At 34.1% G+C, this 25,348-nt stretch overlaps 1 protein-coding gene and 1 long non-coding RNA gene across 21 annotated transcripts in view; one reads left to right on the top strand and one right to left on the bottom strand.

Moving 5' to 3' along the window:
- ADGRL2 (adhesion G protein-coupled receptor L2) overlaps positions 1 to 25,348 on the bottom strand; it is a 216,463-nt gene that overhangs the window by 188,506 nt on the left and 2,609 nt on the right. For 2 of the 20 annotated variants that reach the window (XM_087889866.1, XM_087889868.1), the window contains exon 1: positions 8,177 to 8,566. The exons of 17 other annotated variants lie outside the window; for them this stretch is intronic. The gene's annotated coding sequence lies outside the window, so the exon portion shown is untranslated. Of the gene's footprint in view, positions 1 to 8,176; positions 8,572 to 25,348 lie in introns of those variants that run through there. One more of the 20 variants, XM_087889870.1, reaches the window with a different exon arrangement.
- The window catches only part of LOC148114637 (uncharacterized), a 114,861-nt gene continuing 98,181 nt past the window's right edge, over positions 8,669 to 25,348 (top strand). The window contains exon 1 of the long non-coding RNA XR_015733134.1: positions 8,669 to 23,907. This is a non-coding gene — a long non-coding RNA (uncharacterized LOC148114637). The remainder of the gene's footprint in view (positions 23,908 to 25,348) is intronic.

The raw sequence follows: 25,348 nt of genomic DNA, 5'->3' as shown, positions 1-25,348 counted from the left end.
TGAGGAATTCTGGGAGTTGAAGTCCACAACTCCCTGCTTGCTTGATTGCAGGCAGGGAGTTGCTTGCTGATGGAATAGATTCAGGCAAGCCCAAGCGTTGCTACTAGCAGCTGAGGTAAGCAAGCTTGAGGGGGAAAACTTTTTTTCCTTTTACATGGTTTCTGGCGATCCCAGCTGAGTTGCAGGGAACTCAGCTGGGATCGTCAGAGCTGGGATCGTCAAAGCTGGGATCGCCAGAGCCATTTAAGGCTCGTCAGAGCCTTTCGGGCTGGTCTGCCTGGTTACAGGAGAACGACACCCGGCGTATAAGACGACCCCCGACTTTTGAGAAGATATTCATGTGTTAAAAAGTCGTCTTATACGCCGGAAAATACGGTAATGTTGTATCATTCTGGAACTGAAGGAACCTGAGAATACAATGGGTGATACCTACATTTGATTAAATAAATAAATGAAGTTCACCTTAGGTGCTCTTCCTTCCTCTGTCAGTATCCTCAACACTCTACAATACCTAGATACATTCCTGAACTAGGGATTTTAAATAGCAACTTCCGTTTACCTTATTTACATCTGAATCATCCAATGTTTATTTTTAAATATTTCTATGGTATAAGCGATACAGTTCTACAATCTTGCAGGACTGATATTAGTTGCAGAAGAAAAAATTTGTTGCAGAAACTCACACTGCAATACAAAAACTGTAGTAAAAAAAATAAAATAATCCAGGCTTATACTTGGCTGAGAGTACTGTTTTTGTAGGATGCAAGAGACATTAGGAGGGAAAAAAAGCTTTTAAAGATCTTCTGTTCAATAAATCTGAGCTGTAATAAGATACAAAAATAGATCTTACATTTTCATATGTCAGCTCTTATTACGCCTCTTTGCACAACTCCTGCATCTGTCAATATACCTTGTCTCAAAAAAGGCCTTTCTGGTCTATTTTTAAAAAGCGGAATTGGTCAGGAGTTCATGCGATGTTTCTTGACCTAAAGTCATTTTTATGGGGTTTTTTTAAAAACCGTTTACTCAATACATTTAAAATCCACACCCATCACTTTGTAATATTCCAACAGTAACCAACATTACTCATTAATGTATGATAAAAAAAAAATCCTAAAGTATAAATATAAACTTAAATTTAAAAAAAATCCTAAAGTATAAATATAAACTTAAATTTAAAAAAAATCCTAAAGTATAAATATAAACTTAAATTTATATACTGCCCCATAGTACTTTACAGCACTCTCTCTGGGCAGTATACAATGTCAGCATATTGCCCCCAACAATTTAGGTCCTCATTTTACCGACCTCAGAAGGACAAAAGACTGAGTCATCCTCAGTCCTGTCAGTATCAAACATATAATGATAAACATAAAATATGCACCTTGTATGGCTATGTAACTGCAAAACTGTTTCCCAGTTGGCTTCTGTCACCTTTAAAGCATTACAGGGCATGAGACCAGGTTACCTGTAGGACTATCTCTCCAGGATGATTTCTGCCCACCCCAACAGATCTGATAAAGTGGGCATTTTCTGGGTAAGGTAACGGTTCCCCTCGCACATATGTGCTAGTCATTCCCGACTCTAGGGGGCGGTGCTCATCTCCATTTCAAAGCTGAAGAGCCAGCGCTGTCAGAAGACGTCTCCATGGTCATGTGGCCGGCATGACTAAAGGCCAAAGGCGCATGGAACGCTGTTACCTTCCCACCAATGGTGGTCCCTATTTTTCTGCTTGCATTTTTTTATGTGCTTTTGAACTGCTAGGTTGGCAGAAGCTGGGACAAATAACGGGAGCTCACCCTGTTATGCGGCACTAGGGATTCGAACCCCTGAACTGCCAACCTTTCAATCGACAAGCTCAGCGTCTTAGCCACTGAGCCACCGCGTCCCTATTTTCTGGGTACCCTTGGTGAAAATATCATTTTATGGGACCTGAAGAGCATGCCTTGTCTGCCAGGGTGCCTGCCCTATAAGAATAGCCTACGTAGACCTGAATAGTTCTAACTATAGTGGCCTTTTTAAAAGCTATTTAAATCTGACTTTTACCCCAAACTTTGGGTCCAGGATATTAAAGATGGAACTCTGGCATGGATAGATAGTCTTTAGTTAATTACTGTAATTGGAAGTCTATTGCTAGGTAATACGGCATACTTAGTTGCCAAACATGTCATGTGTGGTTAAGCGCGATATCAATGCAACCTCTACTAGCAACTTACTGCTTGTTTCCGCATTTACTTCGCTTGTTGGAAGCCAGCTATGAAGGTTGCAAATGGCGATTAAGTGTCTGAGGGATGCTGCAGCTTTTGGAATTGTCCGCTGGTTGACAAATGCCTACATTGACAGGACCAGTCATAATTACGATGGGCTGAACAAGGAGATTTATGATCAGCTCTAATCTGAAGACCACTCACAAGCTTCCTTGTTCACCACCATCATAACTTTGAACAGTCGCTGAACAAATGGTTGCTAAGCGAAGACTATCTGTATTGAATAACGGGTGATTTAGATAGATGGAGGGGAATACAAATTCGATAAATAAACTAAATAAAGAAAACACAAATAGAGTTTCACCAGGTAATAAATTAAGGCTCAGGACATTAGTTTACTCTAGTCTTTTGAAATATACTATAGGAATATCTGAAGTGGGACATAAGAACAATCCTTGGAGAACAGAACGTTTTGGGGAAGGAAAAACCTGAAGTGGAAGTTGATAGTACCTTTCCACTATGCTTCCCACCAACTAAGCGTTTCACAATTTCACCTTTCTTTAAAAGTAATGTTGTACCCAGGCTTGCAAGTCTTCCAAACGTCTGAAACATGCCACAGAATAAGTGACAACTAAACTTTTAGAGTACATGCAAAGATTTGTGCATACCTGTTATGAAAACTCCCATGCCACTATTTCAAAATACATATGCATTCTTTTCCTCTGGGAAGCAGTGTGCAAATTCTCCTTTTAAAAGGTCATCTGTATCAGTCACACATTGTTTCTTGCCTTTTCTCAGAACATTGACTTACACAGTTTTTAAAAATGTTACCTTACCTTGTCTGCAGGGTTTGAAGCAGTTTTCAAAAAAAACCAAAAAAAAAGAAGAATATAACAAAATTAATAACAAATGGTACGAACCTAGCTTCTTCTAGCAAATAGCACAATTTCACTATTTTTCACCAAGCTTCCCACAGTAGAAAGAGCAGCATTATGCATCTCTTTCCACTTGAAAATCTATGTCTCTTTGAAGTGAATTGAAGAACTGTACCTATTCAAATATACTCAGTTAAAATTAAAGGCTGGCATACTAAAAAGATACAGCAGAATAATTACATCCTTTTATTTCAGTCTTTCCATATAGTGTTATAGCAATCTGAGACAGAATGTTAAACTGTGGTTTAGTGAGATATGAATTAGCTGGGATATCTGTCACTATTAGAAAGTTTTCTCTTTTCCAACTTTTGCTTCACTGTTTCATTTAGACAGACAAGCCGGAGTAGTGTTACACTATTCTTCACACAAGCTACCTTGAAGCCATCATCTTGATAGTTTTGGTTTTTTTACCAAATCTTGGATGACATGGAAACATTCCAGAATATCATTTTTAAGGACCCAGAAAGAGGGCCTTTTCAGTCTCAGCATCTGCCATTGGAATATGATAACCAGTGAGATGCTGAAACTTGCAAGAGGCAATTGTTAAAATTTCGGAAATTTCATGAGCTGTTTGAGAATTGAGCCTAATCGCTAGTCCTAGTCTACCAATCTGTTATTCAGCTGTTATTAACATGGCATGGCGGCAGCAATGGAGCCAGGCAAAGCTTCTTCTTAAACATTTACCATTGCACCGCTGACCGTTACCCGGAAATGAGATTGTCTCAACTCTAGTGGCTTCCAGAAGTCTTATGCATAATGTAATTTCTATAATCCAGTATATGCACTCATAAATGTGCATAATATAACATTTGTAAGTAATTATTGCAACAGAATTTGAGCTTTTGCAAATTCTGGTAAATGGTAAATGTTATTTTATCTCAATTTCAAAATTAATTTTGAACAGGTCTTTCCAGCTGGGCGAATAAAACAGTAAATGTTATGTTCACTTTTGAGTATATATAAATTCATAAATATATATGAATCTTGTTATTACATCCAGCATTGAACCATGTCTCCCTTAATTACTTTTGTGAAATAAACTATCAATAATTTGAGATCTAGCCCTTGCATAAGTATTATGCAATCTATTTTTCAAATAGAGATACATTAAATAACCACAATCATTAAGTCTTTCTTATTTGTTTTACACAGTTCTTTTCTAATTAAGAATCTAATTAAATTTGCAGCAATTAAAATTAAAGAAAAAAAATGCTATTCTATGGAAACAGAAGTAAAATCATACAGTCCAGATATCTGCTATTTTAATTTATTTGAGAAGCACAGTTTATCTTTCTAATTAATTAATTTATATGTAAAATTTAGAAACCACCCATCTCACTGAAAGAGTGACTGACAATTTAAGGAATTAATTTTTACGAACTTTGGACAAGAACCTGGAGCTCCTGTCTGGTGGGGGAAAACATGTTGCAGGTGCCCCCAATGAAAAGATGTCTCTTAGCAGAACCAAGGAAATGGAGCTTCTTTGTTATAGCACTCGCCTTTGGAACACCCTTCCTCTGAAGATTAGATTGGTCCTAACCTGCCAATTCTTCAGAAAGGTTGAAAGACTTGGGCGGGTTCTAAGGCATGGGGATAAGTCAAAAGATTAGTTGGACTCTACGAAATGTTATTTTATTGTAGATTGGATTCTGCCTTGTTTGTCATTATAAATGTTAAGTATTACAGTTTTGCTATTTATTTTCTATTTATTTATTTTCTTATTATTAGCTTTCTAGTGTCATTGCAGTTAAGATGGGTGGCCATGTAAATTGAATAAATAAAAATAAGATGGATATGCATTATGCATTTATGATGTTATGATATATTATTATAGTTTATGTGTTATTATATTTTAGTTTCAGATTCTGCATTCATTCAGGAGCTTAGATAAGTATACACATTGTTCCTTCCCTCTTCTTCTTTCCCACAATCTCCATTTTGAGAGTATGTGTGAATGAGAGTGAGTGACTGGTCCAAATGGTTCAAAAGGCAGCCAACCAAATTTAACTTAGTGACAAGTTTGAACCCAGCAATCAGTTTTGATAGCCATCAAAATTTTGTCATCATTTGTAGCCATTCCTAAGGGTTAGGGCTACAATTCCCCAGTCTGATCTGAGAAACTAAGACAAGAGCTATCCAACCTGGAACTTTCAAGATGTTTTGTTTTTTTTTCCAAATTGTCTGGAAGTTATACAAACTGGCCAGGCTGTCTGGAAAGGGTGAGAACCCTAAACTTCTTACATCAGCAGAGCATCAAACTGGAGAAAGTGCAAGTTTGGCTCAGATGCTTCTGTCAAATCCTCCCTGCAGATATGAAAGACACAATAACACAATATCTGAAAGGAGATTACCAGCTTGTCTCAAATTAGCTAGAAACTGCAATTATTCTCTTATGGTTTTAGAAAAAAATAATTTCACATTCTCCTTCCAGCAGAAACTTTCTAGTAAAGATCCATAAACAAAATCATTTTTTGAGTAGTTATTGGCGTGTAGATATACGAACCATGTTACTAATTCTTATCAAATATATTGACATGAGAAGCATAGTTATTAGCGATGGGAGCACAGTAGTCATTAAGTATATTGGAGAATGTGTTCACGTAGAAAACTACAGACTACTGCTACTGTGAATAAACAAATACTGCAAAGGATACAGTGTCAGGAAATCAGGGGATATGTTAGTGATATTCAATATGAGATTTTATTTCCTAGTTTTAGGGGACAGTTACTTATAACTTTAAAAACTTTTTAAAAAATTGAACTTTCTCTAATGCTAAAATTGTTCCACATTTAATAGAATTTTATTTAGTGAACATGAAAGAAATGATGTTTGTCAGAGTAATCGCATTTGATTGTTTACAGGAACAATATGGTTTTTTTTAATGTAAAGAGCAAAAGAAGAAGGAGAAGCAGCAGCATTCATTCAATAACATTTATACCATATCAGCATATATATGTGTGGTTACTATGATTCTACTGAGTACACCTGTCTGTAAAAAAAAGGGATAAAAAGAAGAAAGGACATTCCCCCCCCCACAAAAAAAAAATAACACAGCCCATTATTAAGGTATACATGTGCATGTTATTTCATGTCATTTTGATGTCACTAAAAGAGAAAAGAATGAAGGAATAAGAAATATTACAGAGAAGCACCTGCTATTCCTTGGGATCCTTCCTGAAAAGAAGACATGCATTATAAAAGAAATAAGAAAAGAACATAAAGAACAGATTTTTTTGAAAATTCATTTTAAAAAAGTTCTGTCACATAAATATGGTGGCCCACTTCTGGAAATTCCATATATTCAAAGCCTCCTCCATTAGACAATTCCTTATATCACATCCACTATAATTTCAAATTCGTGCATCCCCAATGCACTTCCTGAAGTCAGATAGTATTTGACAGGAGTTTACACTTTCCTTTCTTCTTCCCTAACAATTTTACTACTTGCCATTTTAGCTTCTTCTTTTTTTTCTCTAAAACTCAGTTCTGCAGTTTTCAGTTTCCTTTAGTGAGGAAGCGCTTTTAATCTTAACAATGACATAAGAATATAATGTGTAACTATGTTTTTTGTTAACTCATCTAAAGTTAATGACAAAGTTTGGGAAAGCAGTGGGGGAGGGACAAAAGAAAGCAAAGTTATTTGCAAATTATTTCTAAATATTACCATTTATGACTTTTGTCATTTTTACTGTGAAAATTTAGATAATCAGATTATTCATTCAGATTATTTTTTCACTAGCAATTTATAACATTATCCAATCATCGTTAAGCCAAAAGAAGTGTAGTAAGGACAGTTATTTTAATCACTTTAGTGATGACCTGATAAAGTTATAAAAATACTATATTATAAGTCACTAGTATGGAAATGATTAGTGTTTCATAGATAATCCCCCCTCCCAAAAAAAACCCTGTTCATTTGGGATTTTTTAACAAAATAGAACAAAACCAATTTTATCTTAGTTACATGGAAAACAATCAAATTCAGCAGAATTGTTGCATGAATGAATATTAACAAAAGACATTTGTTTTAAATTAGAAACTGAATTGCATTTTAGGCAGTTTTCCCCATACAAACTTAAGGATTTAAATCCCACTGCACTCCTTGGGAGTGACTTTTGAATGGTCAAGCATAAGCTTATTCTGCATAAAATATTTGCATAAAATATTCACTGTCATTTTTTCCCCTCTTTTTTAAGAACAACGCAAATTATTGCAGCTGTATTATTCCTTTAGAGGTACTTATAGAAAAATAATGAAATGTATGTTAGTTATTTTTGAGAAAAGGCCATTCAATAAAAATCATATACTACAAATCAGTACTACAAATCAGTACACAAGGAATGAAATTCTGAAACAACTAATTATTTTGCTCATTTGTTTCTTAGAAATTAAGTTCTGATTCATCTCTAAATATATAGTCATTTGCACAACTCTTCATTCTAAAATCACAACAGGATCATTCTTTATATTTCAAAGACAAATTTTATATAAAGATAACATACCTGCCTGAAAAATAAATTAACTAATTTTATAAAACACGATGTTTCATATTAGCATGCAAATTATATTAATTTGCAAAATGAAGTAAAATTAATTTAAAAAGAAGACTACATATTTCTATACTAAAAATAAAAACAATTAACTTGTGTTTTTTTTTAAAAAGGAATTCATTTATGAATTTCATAACTGTGAAATAGCAGGCAAAATTAATTCAGTGAAAATGGGAAATATTTCTGTCTTTGAGCTAACCTGGGTATTGAATTTCACTTTCAGAAACAGAAGCAATGCTGTATTCAAGTGCAAGGAAAATAGTATACTTTCTGAATGTCACAGTGAAAATATTGCAAGAACAAGAAATCACAAAGAACCTATATACATTGCCTAAAAGTAAAAATACAAAACAGTCATATAAGGTCCATGTTAAAGTAAAACAATAGCCAGTTTTTTTCTGAGTATAAATGTTAGTCATCATTTTAAGCATCTTATTCATCTGAAAATGTTACAATACATTAATATAGTGCCATAATACTAACCTGATTGGAAATATCACATTCTTGACATAATGTTAAAAAAAAAAGTCCTGTTAACAAAATATCTTGCTGGGTGAAAGAGAAATTTGAATTCTATGCTGCTGACAAGTTAAAATCAAAATGTTCCATCTACAGGTAACATTTCAAAGGTTCCACGGCTTTGATGTAGAATCTGCAGCAGGGTTTTTCATTCCTCAACCAATCACTCCTGTCACTTACATTCCATTTGCCAAATAGTAAAGATTTTATTAGTCATACTCATGGCATGCTTCCAAAGGCAGAGAAGAAACTCCCAAAGAAAACAAAGAACAAAAATCACTCCTCTATACATAATAAGCAGAAACGCTTTCCCACCGTGATTCGCTGGTAGAGCCTCATCATTTAAAATGAGCATGGCCAGCAAAAGGGCTACAGCGCAGGCTCGTGACTGAATTTATGATCTCACTGAACAGGAAAATGCTATACACACACACACACACACACACACACACACACACACACACAGCATTACAAACACAAGGACATCCATACGCACAATTAGCACACAGTCCAGTTCAGCAATTGCAAATCACACATTTAAAAAAAAAAAGCAATCTAAGGAAACGTTGTTTGTCAATCTATTTATTCTGTGGGGAATCATATGTGCATCAATTGAAGAAAGTAGATGCAAATTTTAAAACTGCAACGAAGCATTATTTTGTTTTCCTCTTACACTTCAGTTGCAAAGTTTGGAAACAGGAATCCAGTGGTTACAAAGGAGCACATGTTGAATCTAAACAAAAGATGTGGAGTGTGTGTGTGTGAGAGAGAGAAAGAGAGACAGACAGACAGAAATGGCTATAAAAAAAATAATAATCCCACAATACAGGATTTTAATCAGGATTCTCCTACTTAATATTTTCCCTTAACATTTTTAGGAAAAAGTGGATCTTAACGTTTTATATTCTTATATACTTGGGAATGAAGCTACACAATGGGACTTCCTTTTTCTGAGCAAGTATCTGTATTATCAGGCTGCAGGAGCTATAGTACTGATACCCCTTCCCAATAGAGAGCTCTATAAAAAGCCCTCTTTCAGAGAAGTAATTATATCTCTAAAATCCAATAATCTTTATTTAAATAGCTTTACTACCTCCAAATGGAATTCTTCTTTTTTTTTCAAAGTAGCATTTGTTAATATCAACAGTCTGAAACCTTAAACTGCTCCAAAAATCGTGGTGTGTGTACAGGCAGCCTATTAATTACTGACAACAGGTGCAAAAGATAAAAGTTAACAATCAGAACAATCTGAAAACATTACGGACATTACCGCCCTCAATGTAAAACAGATACAATTATAATGAACAGAAGTGAATGGGTACCATAAAAGAAAAGCAAGGGTTTTTTTTACTCTCAGGATTCCAGAAAACTTTGGTTTTAAGCAAGGGAAAAAAATAGGTGGGAATATTCTAATTTTCATACATTCAAATGGCTTTCTGAAGAAGAAAGGTCCTGTTGGCATAGCCACAAACTTTGTACAATCTAGAACCCGGTTTTATCAAGAAAGTCTTAAAAATTCAAGGAAATATTGAATGTGCTTCTCGCCTCTGGCATAATGTATGTTCCAGAGAAAAAAGCAGAACTGTACACTCCAGCCCATTCTCCACCTTGTTATGGCTCCCAAATATAAAGGTCTAAATGGACTATAGCTAGTGATGAATTTAAATTTAATATTTCATTTGGGGTCAATTGTAAAAAAAAAAAAAATACTAGCGAGAGCGGACTCTTCCTGATTCTCCTGTGTCTGGCACAATTCTTTCCTTTCAATGCCGTGTACAAGGCCTCTTCTTTTTAATCCCGCCTTTATTATTTTTATAAATAACTCAAGATGGCAAACATTTCTCTTCCATTAAGTGGATCCTATAATCCTCTCGGTCAGTGTTAATTTTTTTTCCCACCAAGGACCACTCCACTTTTAAAAATTATGGAGAAGCCCAATAGAGCTTTTGTTCGTATGGGTTATATTTATTGATAACGGCTGTATTAAAAATTAAGATTGATGCATTTGTTGCCACTACCGCTTCACACCACTCTTTGAAAGGATTTTAATATTGTATTATTTTTCAACATGGGTTGGCAAATAATTTTGATTTCTTAGATCCCTCAGAGGTCTCAGGACTACACTTTAAGAAACATTCTCTAGTGCACATTTTCTTGAGGAAATCTGAAAGGATATCCACTCTGTATACTCCAAGTTGTTACAATTTTATGTTCAAGCCAGGCTTAACTATTTATAAAATCCATCTATATTTTTATTTCTGTCCTTCTATGTATTCATATTTTGAGCTTAGGGGTTTAAAAAAAATTACTGAAGAAATGTCTGCATGTATGGCTTCATATTTCTAAACTTAATTCTTAATTTGGTATATCATGTCAATCTTTAAAATTTTAAAAAAAAACCTGAAGAGAAGACATCTTCTCATCAATGTATAATTAAAGTGTATATTTTAATCTTTATCTTGATTATTTTAAGAAACAACTATTAAGGGAATTCCTCCCAAATTTGGAGGAAATAAGGTAAATTCTAGAATCAGAGACTTTAGAGTCATCTTCTGTCACCACCACACAGCAGAAGTACAGAGCAGGGAATACACAAGCAATGAGCTCAAACTGAATCAGTGGATTTATTGAATTATTTTGTGCGGGAAGTATTCTAATGAATGAAGTGCCATTGTGAGTTAACCCATTGCCTAAGAAGAAGGGATCAGAAGAAAAGAACCTATGCAGATTTGAGCAACAAGCTATTGTATACCAAAGATATTGAGGTAGAAACAAAATGTGGAAAAGTAATTTTGTTTGAGGGGGGGAGTGTTGTACTAGACAAATGCACAAAGTGCCTTTATCTGAAACCATTAATAGGTCTTTGCAAATCATCGAACAAGGCATTTTGCATGTGAGTGATCCACCCCTCTGGAATCACTGAGACACCTGATTTATGCATCAGAACTTCAATGCAGCTATTCCAAGCAGCTGTGGCCAATTCAGTTTCATAGCAATCCAGAGGGGTCCTTCACTGGCAAGTAAACCACCTTAACAAATAATTTGCACAAGCCTACCTGTTACTGCTGATAGTATAAACAGAATTCTTTGAACCCAACATTTATTTTAGATGGCCTCATACGAGGTGTGCCATTGTATTTGCCATCAATAGGTCACAAATATCTTAGCTCTGTAATTAATTAATCAAAAATCATTCTAATAGATTGAGATATTCAGCTATCTACAAATACGTAAGGTCAATAAACACAAGGTCTGTCAAATCAAGATGAAATAATTTTATCTTGATTTGGTATTCTGTCAATGGAACAACCTCTTCTGTTAGCAGAAGCCAATGTGCAAAAGCCAATGTGTGCTCAAGCAGATGACAGGCAGATGGTCTTTCAAATATCTTCAAATATCTTTTCATCATAGAAAGAGACTCTGTCTGTCTGTCTGTCTGTCTGTCTGTCTGTCTATCTATCTATTTCTATCTATCTATCCACTCTCATCCAACCAAACCTAATGATCATTAGAACAAAATACACCTGCAAATTAAGTGTACTCCAAACTTACTTGATGCTCTAGTGCAAACAAGCAACTATTTCAGTCAATTCTTTATTCCAGTTAAGCCTTCAAAAATAACTTTTCAAATTGTCTATACACATAATGCAAGATAGTAATAGGAAATAAGAGACAAGAAAGAGCCCTAGAGCAAGAATTCAATTTGGAACCAAGACTTTTGTCAAATATTGTGTACTGATTATGGGAGTTTTTATTGATATTGTTATTGTACATTTAGGAAGAAGCAGCTACATGTATTATTATTATTATTATTATTAGTAGTAGTAGTAGTAGTACTAGTAGTAGTAGTAGTAGTAAAGCAATAAGTTTTTTTTTATTCCATTCAATTGTGTCTGATTCTCAGAGACTGCCTGGACAAGTCCCTGTAGTTGTCTTGGCAATGCTTTTCAGAAGTGGTTTACCACTGCTTCCTTTGTAGGGCTGAGAGAAAGTGACTGGCCCCAAGGTCACCCAACTGGCTTTATGCCTAAGGCGGGACCAAAACTTACAGTCTTCTCAGTTTCTATCTAGTCCAATGCCTTCCTTAACCATTACACTAAATTAGGTCTTATAACAATATTACATATATCAAAATCGTACTATTTATTATATTCTTCTTTGTCTACGCAGAATTTTGAGAAACAGTTTTTTCTCCTCCCTCTGTCTCTCTCGTTCTCTCTCTCTCTCTCTCTCACACACACACAAAAAAAAGCAAGACAAATAAAGAAAGATGCTTTTTTTCTATTTTTCCTACCACAATATTAGGACTATACAGCTCTTAAGCAATCTGCTTAAAATAATGTCTTCCATTTACCAAAGTTAGGGGAAAATATATTGAAATGTTAGTTTATGTCACCCTTTCTGTTTGACTTACAACTACTTAGATCAGATGTTTCAAAGGGTTTTAAGCTTTGGGAACTGTCCCCAAATGGCAGCTAGGCTTTTAAAAAAAAATAATCTAAGAACCTTTTCTGTGGTATCGCGGAAAAATTGCTGTGGATGGTCCTGGCTGCATTTTTATTTTTACTTTTTTGCCCCTTTTCTTTCAAAAAATCCCACTGGATTCTTTCAAGTTCCATGAAACTTTTGGAAAAATCCTGCTGTAGACATAACTGCAAAAGAACAAAGTTTCTACACAGGAGAAAGAATACGAAAAGCCAATAGTTAACAATAATTTTATTTTTAGATTTGCTTAATAAAGGATGGATCAAACTTACTAAGAACCACAATTCCAGATACTGGAGTATTTCAATATTAGTATTTCTGGGTCTTTAATAAATCTTATTATTATAATTCTATTGATACGTAATTGCTGTGGCTAATATCCTCTTAAGAAAATGCAAATGTGATACCATATTGCTATGATAATACATAAACATGCTCTGGAAGTATAATTCCTATTCAATAGCCCTTATATGATACTGTAAATCTCTTTATTAGAGAATGACCTATTGCAAATCTGCATAGTTTCTCCACTTAAATGACCATTTGGTGTTATAATAACAAGCTGATTTTTTTTTATTAGCAAAGATTAGCCAGTTCAAATAATGAATCAATATTAAGATATTGATTATTAAGCTATTAAGTGTACTTTTCTTAATACCATAAAATCTTCTGCTTTTTAAATAAGTTATTAACCAAAATACAATCATATTATCCTGTATTCTCCTGAATATTTTACACATGAAATTTAGCACACTGTAATAAAGCTATAGAAAAAAACAACTATCAAACCAATTTTCTGGAAGAAATTGTTTCAAGGAAGGATATTGTCGAATGCTATTTCTGTTTTATGGAGTTTGAAACTGCAGATACAATTTTGCATCAACATCATACTGAATAGCAGACAGTATGCTATGAACTATTTTAAAAGGAGAAAACATTCACAATTTTTCTGCCTAAACATACTTATTTCAAACGCCTTTGCTATTTTCCTTCTTGCTTAGCAAGTAAGGCAAAGAGTATATTTATTTATCTTACAAATATTTCTTCTATTTCATGGATGATTTTATGGATTTATTATCTAAAACTTGCTTTGGTATTTGAACCCTGTTCTAAGACTTGCAAGTATAACAATCAATTTATTTATTTTAAAACAGTGATATTAATTAATAAAAGAGGAATATTTTATTGATTTAGTTTCTTATACCAGATGGAGTAGTCAATATTTATAGAAATATGCTTATTAGTCATAATTCAATACTTTTACTTTTCCATTAACTTTAATTTCTGTATTTATTAAAACAATAAAAGGTTTTGCTGCTGTATTTTAAATGTTTAGCAATTGGATGTCATGTTTAATTATGGTTTACATTAATTTGTCAGTTAAATTTTAATTAAAAATGAAATATTAAGCATTCACGTTGCATTTGTATGCAATAAATCTAATGAGAAAGAATACTGAATTTACAAAATTCAAAAAATATTGCATTAAATTAAGGTAATAAAAATCATGTGTTTTAATGAAGATAAAAAATAATTTAACAATATTACCCTGACTTATAATTGTTTTCCAAATATTATTTACAATTATTGTCACTTATTGTAACACAAGTAAAGAGTTAGTACAATTACATTTAAAGCAACTTACAACACCTGAGAGAGCAGCCTTTGCCCTGAGTTAGAGGTAATGTGCTAAACTTTTTAAGGTTATATGTGGCAAGACACTGTCCACCATCAAAAATATGCCTATAAAAATATAGTCTCTGGCATCTTTCCACATAAACAGTTATAATCTGAGTAATCTAACAAGGAATGTTATTAATAAACAGAAACTGCATTTATGCTGGGGAGATGGAAATGTTTTATTCCCAAAATACAATGATTATTTAGATTATCATATATACAAGCTCCCTCTGCAGGTAATGTGAAGAGTTGGCCAAAAAGAAAAAAAAAATGTAGGAAATGCAAAGTTTATCAGAAGAATTCAAACAAACTGACAATATTTTAGAAAATTCTGAAAGCCATCTCATTTCCGTAAGCATTACCTGCTGTCAGTAGGTCCTGAAGGAGGCATTTTGATTTTTTTGTTTTGCTCTCTAGGCAACTCTATACAGTTCAAAGCAGCTAAGCTGCTTCTGCACACTAAGATGCAAAAGTCTCTTTCCTGAAGTATCATAAAGACTTTTATGAGTAAAAGTAAACCAACACCGGACCATCCTGAAGTGGAGGGGACCACCCAAAACAAGTCATCACTTCCAGGCTAAATCATCTTCTTATCCAAAATAAACAAACCCAGCACTAGGGCTCTGTTTAATGTCCCTCTGTCACCTAAACCAAAACTGATTCCATTTGGGATTAACTCACTGGCTCAAAGTTTAGCATCAATTACACTGAATACGAGAGTGCACATTTTAAGAAAAACAAGCACATAATCTGAAAGGAGAACAGTATTTTGGGGGAAAGCTATCCCGTTCTCATAAACCTTTTTCCCCCCTCTCTTGCAAATGAAAGAATTCTATTCTTTTCCACAGGGGGAAAATAATTTCATTTTGTTTGATGCACATGTTATAACTATTGTTCCTATCTAATGATCAGTATTATTTCAATAAAATTCAATCATACTGCGCAAAAAGTGCTACAGAAGTCAAATGGAACTATAGTTAATAACCAATCCACACCACTTTTTGAATTCTCAAAAGAAACTATATTTTACCAGAAAACTATAATATCACTTTTTTTTTCCCAGATGGAAGAATATTTCATTGCCTTTCTAAAAGAGTCAGTTCTTATCTCTCAGTACAATTCTATGTATTTCTATTGAATTCAATGAGGGTTTCCATGAGATAAATGATGTATTCTTATATAAACAGACCACATTTTTGGTTTAGTATATTGACTTTAGATACTCAAGCTTAGTTTATCTGTTTTGCATAATTTTTTCTATTAATCAGGAAATCACTAGTAGCTTCCATTTAAAATTACTTTCTGACTTATAAAATTTCAATCTCAGCAGTCTGTGTGTAAATTACAGAAATAAGGACCAAACTTTAATATGGTTGGTAATGCAGACCATGCTACCAAAGAGGAGAAAAATGAAAGTTACTATCAAGTTTAAATAAAATAACTCAGACAGAAATAAATAAATTTATATTTTAAATATAAAGAATATGGTAAAGGAAATATAGTTAAAGAAAATTATTAAAACAAATTAATAAGGACTTTCAGGGTCCAATTATAAATTAAATGTTTATTTTATTTTAGACAAGCATATCCACAAAGGGACATTTATAGTTGTTATTTTGGTTATTTGTTATTATTTGTCATATACTGATTCTTTTTTACTACTTCCAAATAATGTGGCTATTACCCAAAATTTAGTTAGTCACAACCAGATATGTTGGACTGCAGTCATGTAAGTCAGAACACTGAATCAAAATCACAGTGTAAATTTAATAATCCAACACATAGATCAGGAAAGAAGGACAATGTGCAATAAGGAAGACGGTATATATAGAACAGCCATTTCAAACAAATGAACCAGGTAGCATTTTTGAAAACCTTAATTAGTCTCCCACGCTCAGCAAATATAAGCCAAAAGAGAAATGAACCATTCACTCTAGCAATTCTGTCTTTCTTTCCTAACGTTTTTATTTTGTCCATCAGCAACACTGCATTTTCAGTTGCTTTTCTGCAGTGAGCAAGATTAACTTGAATATATCAGACAAATTTATTCTACGTATAGCGACAATGATTTCAAAAGACATTCATCTAGTACAGATATGCACACCCGACACTCAACACAATCAGGTCTTGTCAGTCAGTGAAGAATATTTCATCAGCATTAAAATGCAATCACAGTTGTTGCTGAACCCTCCATGCCACTGAAAGGGCACGAAACAAAACTCTTAGGGAAAGTATGTCTTTGGGGGTCAATTTTATTTATCTAGCTCTATATCATTATTTGCACTGAGCCAACAAAATTCTTCCTTTAAACTCTGACCAAAAAAATCTCTTTTTTTAAGCATAGCATCAAGCTATGACATGTCAAAAATGGCAAAGACAATGGCTGAGTCATATCAACAATCATGTTCTATCATGAAATCCAACTGAAGTGCTTGCCAAAAAAGTGCCACCCAACAACACTTTAAATGGAAAAACAGCAGAATCTGAACATTGCTTTGTTTGTTTGTATGTATGTTGTGTGTATACTTATACAAATAAATTTGGTGGAATCACTTTTGGTGGGTAGGAGCGTGTGTCAGAAATTTTTGGCATGCCAGTAAAGATATCATTCCCTCTACAAGTTCAGTTATGAGAGCCACTGCTTATCTAAGCAAAATAATACAGGCAACTACACAACAGAACAACAGGAAACTTGAGAAAACTCTGAGATTGCAGTAATGCAGAAAATTCTTTAAACTAAAATCCTTAAAGTGGGGGCGGGAAGGGGGAGCAACTGATCTAAAAACAGCTCAGGAAGACTAAGAGTACTCAGTGACTAGAAAGTAATTCAAACGTAAAATGGAAAATCAATGATAGGGGGATAATGGCTCAATTCCTGAACACTTGCACTTCATACCACAACATTTTGTTGCAGATCTACTTGTAATTTTAGGCTCAAAAATCTCTGATGTCTAATAAACCACTCATCTACTACATAACTATGGATTGAATATGATTATTGAGTGGTCAAAACTAATAATTATTCCCCTCTTCTGAGTGATTTTAATGACTATCTACTCTAAGTTATATAAAACTCTGCTCCAAAATCAATTCTAAACTCCACCTCAATTTAATTACCAACAATATCAGCAAAACAAAAGGAGAAATCAAACTATCCAAAATAAGGCAGTCATTCCTTCACTCAACAGCAAAGAACAATTTAAGTAGTGAAGGAACTTTAAGTACTCTGTCAACTGAACAAAATAATAATCAAAAGGCAGTCACGATTCATACAAAAATACAGCAGACAGAAACTGCTGTGCCAAGATAGGCTGGATGCAAGACTGAATTTGCATCAAAGAAACAAACTGAATGGTAAAGATTTTAAAATACAGGAGGTGGCAACATGCTGAAAAGTTTCAATAAGCATTCTGGAAATGTTTATAGTAGTCAAATCTTATCATCTAAATTTTCACAAATCATGAATCAAACTGATGTAATTTTAATTAATGTGTATGTCTATTAATTGATCATACAGTAAGATGTAGTATCTTTGGTTGAAAATGACTATTTATTTACTGAGAAATAGCACATCCAGAAACAAATGCTGATCTTATAATAATTATTTCTACAACATGAAAACTAAACTATTCAGAAAACAAATGGAAACATTTACCAACCTTCATAATATCATAAGAAGCTGAAGGTGGCAGCAGGGATAAGGCATATTTTCTTAATAGTAGACATTTAGTGCAAACTCAGCCTAAGATCTCCATTTTTAAAATGGATGAAAAAGATTAAAATATAATTGCAAAATTAGCAAAAATGATGTAAAAATTAAAGGAATGCTTTAGCGACAAATCCTCTAAGATAATTATAATTTATTTCCATATATTTGAGTTAGGACCCTAATTCGTACTTTATTTGAATTATCCTTTGTGCAAACTGTTGGCTAAACAGATGAATTGCATAGTGCAGTATCTAAAACACAAGATTTTGATCAGTCTTTGGTTTGCGTACAATTCATTTTCGATGTGAAATTGGAAAGCACAATTTAATATTGAACAATTGAAGTAGAAATGTTTATAAATCATAGATTATATTTAGTGGCACAAATCTATTTAAATGTTAGTTACTCCTTCACTTAAGAGGAAACAAATAAGACACTTTTTGCAATACATTTTCAGGAGGGAGGGAGGGAGGGAGAGAGGAAGGAAGGAAGAAAGGAAGGAAGGAAGGAAGGAAGGAAGGAAGGAAGGAAGGAAGGAAGGATCTCTCTTGCAGAATTGCAGTGGATGTCAAATTCTTGTCTTTGTTTTAAATATTAAACCAGTGAAAGCCAGCTTCATTCCTGCAACTTCTGAATAGAGAATCATTTCTGTCTATAACACTCTCACCACAGCTCACAATTAAGTTGTTTCCTGTTTATTCATCTGCCTCCAGCTGAAGAACAAATAAGTGCAGAAGAAGCTTATTTCATAATCAATCTCTTAAAGTCCTTAAAATATTTTAATGTCACTAATCCCTCTATTCCAAGACATCACCCTCCAAAGATCCCTCATTTCTTCTGAAGATATGCTGCTCTACTGTCATTCATTGATTATTTTTGTGCTCTGTAGAGGGAGACATTACCTCTGGACTAGAGCATACCTCAATTTTAACCTGAGGCAAAAATCTGGTTTAACATCTTTATTCAGTTGGCATTTGTCTTCCCTTTTCAGCTATTTTATTCACGAATTCGAGTGAGATAGCTTTGTGATTCACAAAGGGGCTCTCCCGAATAACATTGTTATGTTTCCTTTCCCTTTTAGCTAAGACAGTCCTAGAGATTCAGTGAAGCAGGAGTTTATGTGCTTTAGGGAGCAAAGGCAGGTGCGAAATGTCTCAATGAGAAAGCAAGACCTAGAAATTCTAACTTCCTCTACAGAGGCAATATTTTCAGGCTACCGAAATACAAAATATATAATCAGCAGACAAAATGTGCATGTTTGATACCACTGAAAACACTATCGTACACTCAAATATATATTTTACTACAGCTGAACAATAGTTTATGGAGTAATAAACAGTGTTTTCCTGCACTGATGGCATAAATGTGTATATTATTAAGTCCACTCTGAGAAGTACAATTTATCTTTATCCTTTATTTTTGCTTGAAAAATTGATGATTGTCTATCTCTCCATTTCAAAAACAAGTTCAGTACTGTACTGATATTCATATTTCCATCAAAAAATGCAGGCACAAAATTGAACTTAGCAACCATGTCTCAGATAAATAGATACAGGTTATGTATAGTGTGAAAAAAATTGTTGCACTTTGAGGAATAAAATTAAAGCAGTATAAATTGACACCTACTAGGTTCTTTATAGAGAAAGGAAATAGCTATGGTTGAATTGCAGACTAGTGTATATTCTTCTTAGTGCATTAAATACTGCAATTCTTGATCATCCTAAGCAATTTAGACACTGTAGGCAAGTTCCTGCTTAACAAGGTAATCTCATTTCTGTGGTTTTTCAGTGTAAATTGATTTTTTCCTTCTTAGCTGCTTTGATAATTGAACAAAATTATACAACCGTGATGGGATTTTACTTACCAGCACACAACATATAAAATCGTCTGCAAAAATGAAGCATATTTCTTCATAAAACTTCATTCTGTGTAATTACACAAGTTGCATTTAAGCTCGTTTCTGCCGCTAAAACAATCAATAGTGATTCTGTTGCTATTCTGACTGCACTTTTCCTGCAGGTGTTACTTCTGTATTTACTACAATCTACCGCTATGTTTTTGATCATTACTTCTTTGGGTGTGTGGGTGGGGTGCGGGGGGAAGATAGCAGACATCCACATAGTTGAAGAATTTGCTGTTACAAATGCCACATGGGAAGGGAAATAATGGCACATGCTAATTATATACTATTTCTTCAACTTATAAAATGTACCATTTGTGATAATGGTCCATAATCTTTCTTGCAGTGTAATTCAAAACCTGTTCGAGAACATTTTTTCCCCCTAAAATAAATCTTAAATGTGGCAAGTTACAATGCAGTCTTCAATTCCAATTAAAGAACTATCATGTCTATGTCAATAAAAATACTTATACATATAAATGCACTTCACAAGTCATTTTCATCAGAAATAAAGAAGCAAGCAGTAAGAAATAATGCATTCTATTTCACTAAATTGATACAAGGGTATCATCTTTAATATATCTTTTTAAAAATGTATTTCCCCAGAAGTTCAGCTAATATAGCTGTATAAAGAACTGACTGAATTAACTAATTCATGCACAATTATTAAACATCAATGACTCCTATCCATCTAGAATATTTTATATCTTTTAACTTTAGGGTGTGTTTGTTTTTTAAATGTCTTATCAAATTACCTCTACTGGGGCTTTTTTTCACATGCCATATTATCCCTATGAAATATTCAGACAACAGTTCCATGTTATATATGATATGTAACTATTAGGGTTGATGTAACTATTAGGGTTCATTACTATAATTCTATTATGAGTGGCATGATATTTGCTATCCCATAACTATTCTTCTGCGCATGGATTAAAAATTATAAGCCTATCCCAGTTACACCTGATTATTCTTTCCTAGTCTTCATCTGGTGGAATAATAATGGGTTCTAAAACTTCTTATTTGAAATTACTAATGCCAAATAAGCCTAAAATCCGGAGATTAGGTGTAATATGTACTGTGAAACAGCTCATTTAAAAAAAGAATACATTAAAGGGAAAGTGTCTCAAAATGACAGTAAATTCAATTATATATTTGAGACATACATTAGAGAATACACACTATGAAATTGAAAGTTTGTTATTTTAAATACCAATTCATATTTTTCTTAACTTTTTTAATGTAGTATTTGTTATACATTTGTATTTGTCATTAGGAACCCCAAATGGCAAGTGATTTCACTCTTTTCAAGGAGGTGTAAAATTCTATAAATTGCGTATTTCATTTTGGAATATGCATTTTTGTCAATTAAAAATACAATAAGTAAATCAGGCTAAGTACCAGATAATTGATATGATAGAAAATCAGTTTATTTAAATGTCAGTTTTTAAATTATATACACACACACACATATATACATACACACACACTTTTACTTCTCATTCCTGACATAGGAAACATGAAGCCATATTCTGAAGTACAAATTATGGACTGACTGCTAGGCAGATTTTCTTTTTAAAAATACTTTTCTCTGTTTATTTGAAGGAAGGAAACATACAGAAGCTCTCATTGTTGTCTTAAATTAAGACTTAGAATACCACTTGCAAGATTGCTGTTCACAAAATGGGCTACTTGCTTTGATGTTCTGTTAATGAATATGGAAGCTAAATATGTAAATACGTGTACATGCATGTGAGGAACAAACAGAGGGAGAAGGAATAAATGTTGAGTGGAATCTCTCAAATCAAAACCTGAAATAATTGGTTTGTTCTACCCCATATTGATGCAATAAGTTGATTTCTCCATCTGCTAGCCTCCAGAGCAACCTAAAATCTATGTACAATTTCTATTGCCAACAGAACATAACCCACTATGATTAAAAATGGCAGCTTAAACACTGCTGTGGCATATTAATTTCTAAGTGGCCTAATCTTGCTCTACAAAATGCTGAAAGTTTTCATTCTATGACATTCTCCAGCATTTGAAATTGTGAAATATCAAAATCAAATCCAATGTGTTAAGATAATAAGATAATTTTTAGATTAACTCTATTAGCTCTACAGGATAATCTATTTTCTCCATAGCACTCTGTAGCCAAAGCAGAAAAGTTAAAAGCAATTTAAGTGTCCTAATGAAAACTGTCTCAATATATACCCTCCAAACAGGTACTAATTCAGGAAAAAGGCAACCTTAAGAAACTATCCTTATATAATTTTACATTATCCTAAAAGACCCTATACAATCATGAACTATTTTGACTATTTCAAATAGCAGAAGACCCCAAGCATCTTACAATAGATTTTGCTCCCATTTTACTTCTAGGTAACCCTCTTTGTTTATGAACAAACAATTCTGAATATCAGAACTGTCTTATTATAAAACAATTGCATTAAAATTGAGCTTCAGAAGTCATGTCAAATAACCTCTGTAAAGACTTGTTAAACTGGAGAAACAAAAGTAAGTGTGAGAGAACTTAGAGACAACAGGAAAGTTATTTTTGTGAAGCTGAATATATCTCCTAAATTCTGATTTCCTATGAATGATGTACTGAAGAAGTACCGCATTCTGCTTCTCTCCATGTCTGCCAGATTGTGAATATTGATTTTTAAAGATAACGAAGGAGTAAAATGAGCTATCTCTTTTACTAACACAGGATAATCAGCACTACAACAAATGAATAAAAGGGTGCAGATGCAACAGCATTTTAAAATATAATTTGCAAATATTCTGTAAGCAGATGAAACAGCGGGTCCTTGCTATAACTATTTGAAGAATATTGATTACACTACTTTCACAATTTTTGAGAATGACAGTAACAACAGCAACAACAAAAAAAACAAAAAACAGAACATATCAGTAACTTATCCAAATATTGGGTATCTTCATCACCATTAATGAAAAAAGCCCCTAAGTATTCTTATTATCTTGGAAAATTTGTCATAGTTTCAAAAATAACATTCTGCATCAACTCTATGGAAAAATAATGCATTTCCTAATAGATGTATTGAAAGAAATGTGTGCTCATTTTCAAAGGCTGTGAACAGAATGGTCTTTTATTTCAAAGACTGATTTGTGTGGATGTGTGCCGTTTTAAGTAATTAGAAGTTCTTTCCCATTCAGCCCCCAATGCACTGATATGTAGACCATATCCAAGGATGAGCCAGAAAGAAAAGGCCTCACAAGTCCCACTAACAAAATAACTAGCAGATACCAGAAACTATGCAACAGTGGCTGCCATGAAAAAGGTCACTCTTTTTTCTTAGTATAAACCATTAATCAATGGAATATAATTGTTTGGCTGCTTACAAGGGCCAGCAGCATACAGACTATGTTTCTTCCCTGGCATAATTACAAAACAGTAAAAGTTCAGAAATATAACCCAATTCTACCTCCCCTTTTTACCCCTTTTCAATTCCTCACTGCCCTTTGGGCCTCTGCTTTGGAAGCAAATGGAAGACAGACTGAAGTTTTCTCAATTGAGCTGAAAGCTAAGAAACCTTTGATATGCTAATGGGATCCTTCAAAGGGTAAGAATTCACACTTGCATTAATTCAAACAATTTGTGCAGAATGATGTGAAATGGCACCTCTTTTAGTAGCAAGTAACAAAAGGGAGGGAATCTGAGTATCTGAAGAAACCAAACAACAGAGGATTTGTTCTGCAGGATTCTTTCAAACAAGGACAATATTTTCTGAAGGAAAAGAAAAACACACCTGAAGCCCCAAATAAGCTATCTTTCCTTTCTGCCATACCAATTATATGTGCATCTAATAACCATCACTAGTATTATCAGAAGCTATTATTATCTCCAACATATGAGCAAGCAAGAAATCTTCCGCTACCTGGAAAACCTCTGAAAAGGTAAGAGTATTTTTTTTTCCTATATCCAGTATCACCTTCCTCTAAATTTCATTGTGACATTTATTTTTGATATTCTAATGTTAAAAAGAAAAAAAAACAAACATTGTTTCAGACATCTCCAGCATATCACACACACACACTTTCTTTGCATTGTCTCCAGGTGGCCCTAGACTTCTTTCTACAAGCAAAGAAGAAACCAGTCTTTAGGCCACAACGGGGAAAGAACTGTTATTTATTGCTAAGTGGAAGCCTTTCTAGGAAACACGCAAAGGACACTTTGATCCCTTCTGCTTCCTTGTGTGATAGGTGAAAATGTGTGTGCAACAAGTGGATCTTTTTATTCAAGCAGTGCAACTTTTCCCTTTCAATATACAGTTGAAATACAAGAGGAGGAACAAGAGCCGGCAGGGCCTGCTTAGGCATTCATGCAGCCAGATTAATGAAATCAACTGCCAGGCAGTTTCCTCGAAAGGAATCTCTCTCAGTCGGGGAATCTGTGCTTCCACTAAAGAATGTTGGAGGAGCAAACCAAAAACAGAGAGGAGAAAAATCTCTTACAGTAACAGGATCCAGATGGCTCTTCTGTTACTATAAAACTTGTAAGGCTGCTTTTGAAGCTTTTTCTTCCATCTCTGATGCAAGAAAGATTACCCAAGGAACTTTCTGACATTCACACAATCACTAATAATCTCTTTCCATGGTGAAATAAGAACTTAAAACAGTTAGAATGGCTGGAAAGATCTGTACCCCTCTCCCCTCCATACATTTCTTGTTCAACATTAGCCCCACTCTCTTTGGCAGGCTTCTTTGCAAGTGAACTTGTTTAAAATCAGGGGAACACCTCATGTCTCCTTACAGGGAAGTATCACAGGGCCTTATGAACAGCTCTAACAAGCTGACAGTTATGCAACACATTTTTAAAAAGGAAAAAAAAAAGTTCTATCGAAATTGATGATAAACGCTGCCAGATCAAATGGATAGGGTTGGGCAAAGTTTAGCAAGTCAGAGAGATCCCTCTCCTTAAACCCACCCAACCAATCCAGATCTGATGCCAGCCACCCATAAGAACAGGCAAAACAAGGGGGACAATTACCCCCACGCGAAGGTGTTCTTCCAAAACCTAAATCCTCTGAACAAGAACTTGGTTGCTAAGGGATATCAATGCCGTCTTCTCCCAGGACAGTTCCCTTGGCTTGAATCTGATCTACCTGGCCTTCTTCTACCAGGACTCTTAAGCCTTTTCTCCAAGATGCCTTGATCTTAAGGAGTGCCACATCTACTTGCCTTGGTTCACAACTAATTGCATTTTCAGGTCACCTTTCTTTCCCTGTCCCTTGTTTCATGGCTCTTGGGAAGCCCCACAGGCATTCACCGTCATTCGTCACTCCTATCTTTGCCAGAAGAAAGAAGCCAGTAGATTATTGAAAGAAGTGGCCATCAC

This window comes from Pantherophis guttatus, chromosome 3, assembly GCF_059756535.1.
Source record: "Pantherophis guttatus breed Tessera chromosome 3, ASM5975653v1, whole genome shotgun sequence".
NCBI lineage: Eukaryota > Metazoa > Chordata > Lepidosauria > Squamata > Colubridae > Pantherophis > Pantherophis guttatus.
The sequence above is the reverse complement of the archived record's forward strand: the minus strand, read 5'-3'. Positions and strand labels throughout refer to the sequence as shown.